The 8,323-nt window shown below is 42.5% G+C and overlaps 1 pseudogene; it reads right to left on the minus strand.

The window, feature by feature from the left end:
* Positions 1-708: 708 nt before the first annotated feature.
* On the minus strand, positions 709-2,731 carry LOC149812225 (F-box protein FBW2 pseudogene; annotated as a pseudogene).
* Between the last annotated feature and the right edge of the window lie 5,592 nt (positions 2,732-8,323).

An 8,323-nucleotide genomic window follows, 5' to 3' on the forward strand; every position in this document is an offset into this window, starting at 1 on the left:
GACGACAATGTGTTGTAAAACAGGATACAAAACAAGGCGGAAACCTTGACTGAAGACAAAGGCAAAGCTTGCGTTGACAATGAGAGCTACTCTTACAGCAGATGACACAAGAGTTTAATGAATAGAGAATGTCTACAGCTTAAATAGTTAACATCAAACTTTCTGGATGGAGTACTTTTTTGTCCTTTTCTCAAACCGTAGTTTCACAACTTTTGAATGAAGGATATTTTTGTTATTTCCTTGAACCGTCATTTCAGGGTAAGAAAAGCAAGTAAGGGTGATTAAGTCTTTGCAACAACACCAGAGTCCGATGCAAAGTTATGTCAACAGCGCTCATTCCCCCGAACAAAGACGTGAGATTCAGTGAATCATCGGGGGAGAACATACACCACCCTCTCGCCACAAAGCAATACAAGCAAAGAAGTTCCTTTTACCAATCATCACGCATCTTTCTTTCCTATTTTGCATGTATGAATCTCCCAAAAGTTTTTAACGGTTCATGTACAGTATTGTTTTTTTTTTCCACCAAGAAAAAAACCAAAATGCAAACTCACAGAAACCAATTCACCCCAACATGCTTATACCAACGAAACAAGCATTCAAAAAAGTGGCACAAACCACAAATCCACCTCCGGCGCCTGTCAATCTAAGTGGAAAACTCCAACCAACACCAAGCAAAAGCTGCAAAACCAGTCGAGCCAAACCCATCTAATCATCCTCACTCTCAACGCCATCATGCCCACCATACTCCTCCTCATCCTCTTCTCCCTCCTGATCGTACTCCTCCATCTCCCAATCCGGATCCTTGAACACTTTATTCATCTCGCAGCGCTCATCCAGGCCACCCTCCATCTTCACGTTCCAGCACCCGTGGATGTCAAGGTGGGTCAAGGCCGGGCAGCCCACGAGGATGGCGTCGAGCCCAGCATCCCCTAACCTGCCGAACGCCATCTCGAGGCGCTTCAATTCCGGCATCGTCGCCGCGACCGCGAAGGCCTCGTCGTCCTCCGGCTGGCAGGTGCCATGGTCGTCGCTCAGGAAGGGCGGCATGTTCCGCCTGAGGTAGGCGAGGGACTTGCAGTGAGTGCCCATCGCCCAGATGCCAGCAGGGCCAATGCTGGTGCAGTAGCTGATGTCCAGCGCCGTAAGCATCGAGAACTTGTCCGCGAACTTGATGACCACCGCGTCCCTGACATCGCTCAGGGGCATCCGCAGCGTCTGAAGGTACTTAGCACTGCATGGGCACGGGACAACCGAGTGAACCAGAAGGTTTCAGGAATCTGGGAAGAAGCACAAACAGTGCTGGACACGGTACAAGAGCCCAACGGCTTAGTTCTCATTAATACAACACCAACCAAACTTCAGGACAGAACTACCACTTGAAGTATACTGAAAACAACAGAATCTTCTAAAATGATGAAAATATCCTCAGAACGTTTTTTTTTCTCTTAAATGGTGAAATGACTGGCAAAAACTCGTTTAATCAACCCCATTAGTGACAAAAACATTACCGTGCTTTTTCAAAAATCACATGAGAAAAATCAGTTGCGCACGCTTAATCGGCTGAAAATGACGAAAACCTCATTAGGCTGGGAAATTGTTTTCAAACAAACAAAACAAAGAAATTCAGAACTTAATTACCGAAATGACCCTCACCAAGTCCAGTTAAGCAATAGCGAAAATAGAACACACACCCACAAATTTAAAATCCTGAAGGTCTCAAGGTCACGAAATTGGCGGGACGCCTTAAAGATTCGGAAATGACTAAATTGCCCCCAAAGATTTCACCACAAGAAAACCATGAGGCATGATGCATGAGACAACAATCAAAAGACATGTTCATGGACACGACAAAAAAGACACGGGACACAATAATCCTATACAAAATTCCATCGAAGAAAGTCTACACGGGACACGACACGGGGGTACGTTGGATTGTCTGTGTGAGATGTCAATCATATTCACTTATTCAGCAACAAAGGATTAGTGAATAGCAAGTGATGCCAGCCATTTCTCCGAAATACTAATGGCATTTTGGTCAATGAAATGAGCGGCAGCGTATCACTGGAAGTTTCCAGGTGGCTCAGCAGAACCTCAGAGAGAGAGAGACTGCTGTGTATGCAAAAACCAAACTCGTGGATACAGATTGCACGATCGTTCTTACTCGATGAAAAACAGGGATAATCGTGAACAAACGCAGCGCAATATCTTGATGAAGAAGCTGAAGAAACTTATCCAGAAAACCAGGACAAGTTGGGATATCGCATGCTGCATCAAAAAATGCAGCATCCCAACTTATCCCAGTTCTCTCTATAAGAGGGTGAACCAAAAAAAAAACCATCAAATGTGAGAAAAAGAACAACAACAATCGAAATTAAAATGAAAGAAGGGGAGAAGCAGCGTGGTACCTGAGGGCAATGCAGGCGAAGGTGTAGTCGCTGCGGAGGCGGTAGGCGGAGAGCTTGCGGAGGGTGCCGGAGGTGCGGGCGACGAGCTTCTTGAGGAGGCCGTCGATGCGGAAGGAATCGTTGACGCGGCGGCACCACTGCTCGACGTCGATCTCCGCCCAGCAGTAGGGTCCGTCCACCACCTCCCGCCACGACCGGCACACCGCGGGCACCACCCCCGCCATCTCCCTCAGCGGCAGCCTCAAGAATATCAGCGCCAGCACCTCCGGGCTCATGCTCTCCCACCCTCCTCCTCCCACCTTCGCTCCTCTTTCCTCCGTCATCCCTTCCCCGCCTTCTCTTCTCTCCTTCCCTCTCTCTGCGACGGAGCGGGAGACGAAGAGGGCAACAAGGAGAACCTCATTCCGTTTATAGAGACCACCCTCCGTCCAGATCACACGTGTGAATAACGGTCGCGATCGTGAAACGTGGATGCATCCTCCGTGGTCGGCTCGTTCCTCTCTGGTTGCATTTACGCCCTTCTTGTGTTTCTTCTTCTTGGGGTCAGATTTTTAAAAACGACGGATGTGTCCAATATCGCAGTTTCTGCGTGGTGTTGGTGTTCGATACAATCGGAATTGGTGAACGGTATGGGGGGACACTTTAGTCAATTTGTTGTATCCGTACGGAGTTGATCGGGGTGGAGGGCTGCCCGGATGCGTGTGGAATTATTGATAGGTGACTTGGAAGGGGAACCGACCGGAAGCAGATCAGGTAATGCTGAACATGAGCGTTTTTGCTCATGCCGACATCGTGGCCGTCTGTTTGCATTTTGGATGAATGCCACGTGGTTTTGTTGACTTTTGAACTTTTTAAAATGCAAATCGTATGGCCACGATGTTAGCATGAGCAAAAACGCTCATGTTCAGCATTACCTGATCTACTACGGCACCAACCACAGTGCCGTGACGGACGCGAGCCCATGAGATCAGGTGCAATGTTATTGGACACTTTAACATCTTCTGTGTCCCACCTCATCTTCTGTTTCAGCCAAGAAACTATGAATGTTCAGGTGCAACAGTGCACTAAAAGTGTGCAATTGCATTTCACCTGATCCTCCCTTTTCCGCAAGGGAACGGAGCCAGGCACAAGGCACAAAATTTATGCATTAAGCACTTGATCGCCCTCCATCAGGCCTTGGCCCTGCAACTGATTTGTCTGTCATCAAAATGGAAGGTGATTAGGTGCTTAATGCACGAATAATTGTGCAATCATATTACACCTGATCTTTTGGGAACAGAATCCAGGTGGTCTTGGGATTGCAAACCCAACCAGCCGCCTATGAGATAGGGTTGCCCGGGTCACCCACAACTCGTTTAGGCTGGTGAGGTAACCTCGACGAGTCAAGCTACCAGCAGTCATAAAATATACACAACCTGAGCACCAACAAGGGTTGTTTGGCAGGCCTTGGTTCATGGTTCGTTATCTATTTTACATATATAATGTACTTTATTCATATATATTATATAATATTTTTTTGTATTATTATTAAGTATATATATATATATATATATATATATATATTCGAAGGCTTGAATTGTTTTATTAGAAATATATATATTATATAGATTTTGACTACAAATGTACTCAACATGATTGTTTACTAAAAATTGATACTTGGATCATGCATTTTGGATGAAAATTATGATATTTGAAGCCTCAAAATTTTATGAAAATTATAAGGGTTAATTTTTAAAACCTTATAAAGAATTATACATTCATCAAAATCAAATGCTCCATAAGTGATTCCTATAAAAACAAACATATAGATCGGGTACTGTCAACAACATTTTGAAAAAAACACCTAAAATCCAATAACATGTTTTATTTAGCATTCTGCCCATTTTGTCATTAGAATATGAGAACTGAAAACATGAGAACTAACGTGTGAACTGTGATTTTCATAGTTTTTTGTTTTTTTTTTCTCTTGAATCTAACCCGATGTAATCTACAAGATTGGTTTTATAAAAACCCGCTCTTGAATCATCCAATTTTGATGCATATACAAGATTTTTATAAGTCTTTAAAATCAATAAATCATAATCTTCATAATTATTCAAGCATTCAAATTTTACATTTTCACAAAAAATACACTATCTAATGGTTGATTCCTATCAAATTCACCATGCCAAGCACATCCACATGGTTGTATTTGCAAAAAAAATGTTGGAAATGCCCATATGCTCGCCTCTAATGTTTGAACATCTCATTGATCGGATCTCATATATTTGTTATTTATAATTTATTTAGTAAGAAATATGTTTTACACAGACTTTATGCACTGTAAACATGTTTTTCAAAACCTTAAAAACCAGCGGCTCACAATGCATTTAAACTTTTATTATACAAACTATGAGCCATTGATTTTTAAAGCTTTAAAAAATGCATCAAAACATAAAAATTTTAAAATTCAAAATACGTTGCTCAGTGAATGATAAAAATCCAATATGTAATGTCTGATCCAAAAAAAACTAGATAGTTAGAAAATGAATACTGTCGATTATCTCAATTATCATCCGTCGTAGATTTTGAACCTTCTTTTAGTTGAATGATCTCCTTTTTTCTCTCTCTCTCTCTCTATATATATATATATAGAGAAGGTGGTACCTACCACCTTCTAGGCAAGACCTAAGTGAACACGTGAGCGCACGACACACATGTCAAAATTTCTTCTGCCCAAAGGGTTTTAGAGCACGTGACCGTCAGATCTGAAGATCACACCCTGTCCATTGCTGTTTAGCCAAAAATGTGGTAGGCGGCTACCTCTCTCTCTAGGGATGGCAGTGGGGCGGGGCGGGGCGGGGGACAAGGTTTCCACCCCCGCCCCGCCTCAAAATTTTATCCTCCACCCCCGCCTCCATCCCCGTTTCATACCCTTCATCCCCGGTCCAAACGGGGATGAGGCGGGGCGGGGATATTGCGGGGAAAAGTAGTCGGGGCGGGGTTGGGGCGGGGATTAGGCGGGGATCGTGGCGGGGATGGGGCGGGGAAAAGTGCACGTCCACCCCCGCCCCGCCTCCGCGGTGGGGATGGATTTTATCCTCCACCCCCGCCTCCATCCCCGTTTCATACCCTTCATCCTCGGTCCAAACGGGGCGGGGCGGGGCCCCGCTTTCCCCCGGTCCACTGCCATCCCTATATCTCTCTCTCTCTCTCTCTATATATATATATATATAGTGTACATTATACGTATATTTTATATATTATATATGCATATTATTTAATTATGAGAAACAAATAAATCATTGCTTGATCAACTCATAGAGCTCTTACACTGCTTGACTCAGCTCTTGATGAGCTCACTAGTACGAGCACAAGTATGGGTTCACCTTTAATGAACCTATCTCGAACAGCTCGAACTCAACTCTTTTTTCCGGTCCTGAGGTGGAGACCTTGACTCTTCTAACTAGGGTTAGGAAATAGGAGAAAAAGAAATAGCAAATCAGGCGGCCTGATGGGCCAAACCAACCTGGCCCGTCATGGGCTGGATTTGGGCCAAGATTTTAGGCTCAGGCCCATCAAGTACTGGGCCAAAACCTGGCCCGTCATATACATGGGCTGGTTTCGGGCCGATCTGATGGATCGGAGTTATTTATTAATTTTTGATAATATAAAATTTTAACTTTTTTTGTAGAGGCAAGCTGGTGTTAGGCGCACCTTCAGCTTGGCATAAGATCCCGCTAAATACATGGGATACCACCTAGGTGGTTAATAAATTAACTATTCATAGTAACTTGATAATTATTACTATTTTTATTTAATTAGTTGCATTAATTTTATAAAAACTAGAAAGATAATTAGTTGGGTGCATGAAAAGTTGAGAACTCGTTAATTATTACTATTTACAAGTGGATTTGGGTCGGGCTAGGCCAGATCCGACCCGTTTCACGGGCCAATGGGCTGCTCTTCAAACCCGAGCCCGTTGAGAACCGGGTCATCTTTGAGCCGGGCTGCACTTAAAGCCCGCCAAGGTCGATCTCTAACGGTCCCAGGCCCGCCCGATGCCCACCCCTAGTTATGGAATAATCTGTTGGATTCAGATTAGGTTTGAACTCATGTTCAAATTCAGATGCAAATCTGGATTTAGTATTAGAATACGATTGTTAATCAGATTTGGATTTGGTCAGCAGGTATCCGTTGACATCCGTAGGTTGGAACCCATCAAACAAGGTTAGCGAGAAGGGCCTGTATAGAATTAAGTGTTAAGCGATAATGATGATATTTCAGTATATTTTACATCACAGAGCCTATGCAACAAATGATGTAAATGTTTGGTTTGTAGATTTCAAATCCTATTGCGTCCAGACTTCATCAATGTACTTCCTTTACATAAGGGTACATCTCAAACTAAGCTCAAGCAGCTTTGGAGTTGTTTGATAGTCCATGGAAAAAAACTCCATCACCTTGTTGGCTGGCCTCAGGTTGGTAAAAGCCATGATGCCCCTCACTGGAGAGTACACCCAGCTTCTACCTTACGGCAAGGGATGCCACCCATGGGTTTCGAACATATGAGGTTCCGTTAACTTGGCGACTTTCACAAGTCGCCCCTGCTCTCAAATCCTATTACTTTCAACTATGATAGCCTGAGCCTATATATTTTCATTTGGCTGGTTTGCCAACCATGCCCATGCTTGTGGCCATTTCGCTGCTGGGCTCAGTCCAATGGTAGCCCAGAGAGATCCTTCCCTACCAGCTAAGACTGTGAGCATAGGCCTACGCGGCCTTGCTGCTGGGCAAGGTTATGCAAGTCCATCTATGCAAATTGTGTGCTCCTTCAAATCGGACCCCCTGCTATGTTCAGCTTGGTCCAGACCATAGTCACAAATATAGGCAATTTTTTGTAAATCTCATGATTTTTCTGAACTAAAATGATATAAAAAAAGTGATATTTTGAAAACAGAAAATGATTGCACAGTACGACAAAATTATGCATTTTTTGAAATACCGTGCAATTTAAAAAATTTATCCCATGTTCAAATTCACATAAGTTTGGTTTTAAAAGGAACTTTTTACCCGTTGCACAAGCAAATTTTTTTCAGTTATGCAAACTTCCACCCAAATACGAGAATATGCTAATTTTCTTCTAAAGATGTGCATTTTCTCATAAATATGTGAATTTTCTTCCAAATATGTGATTTTTTTCTTAAATATCATAATATATGATTTTCTTTTAAGGAGGTTCGCACATGTGTAAGGACATTCACAAAAGTTTGAGCATTTAGTAAAAGGAGATTCAGACATTTTGCAACTAGAAAGTATGTTAATTTTCCATAAACTTTTGAAGCGTAGCTAGAGGCTTTAGCGGCCTTTTTAAAGCATTGTTAGATGTTTTAGCCTTGCTTTTAAAGCATCGCTAGTGCTTTTGAAGCGGTGCTAAAGGCTTTACCAGTACTTTTGAAGCGGTGCTTTTGAACTGACACTAAAGGTTTTAGTGGCACTTCAAATACCAGGCAAGAGGCTTTTGCCTGACATGTCCTAACATTTGCAAATACAATACGACATACAGAACCAAGAGTTGTAAAAGTCCTCAAAATGTGTGAACCTCCTTTAACTAAAATCGGAAAAGTGACACAAATAGGAGGATGCTGACAAATGTGTGGGGACATTCGCCAGGACACTCACAAATGTGAGAGTATTATTAAGTTAAAAAAAGGTGCACACATTTTGAGGACCTTCACAACTTAGAAAAAATCCACATATTTGATAAAAAATTTGCATATTCTTATATTTGAGAGAAAAATCATATATTTAGAAAAAAATTCAAATATGTGAAATAAAAATCACATTCTCATATTTGAGAAGAAGAAATTAGCTTATTCAAAGAGTAAAAAGGTCATTTTAAAACTGAAAATTTGCGAATTTGGACATTGGATGAA

The sequence above is a fragment of the Nuphar pumila genome, chromosome 17 (assembly GCF_984573655.1).
Source record: "Nuphar pumila chromosome 17, dmNupPumi1.hap1.1, whole genome shotgun sequence".
Taxonomy (NCBI): Eukaryota; Viridiplantae; Streptophyta; class Magnoliopsida; order Nymphaeales; family Nymphaeaceae; genus Nuphar; species Nuphar pumila.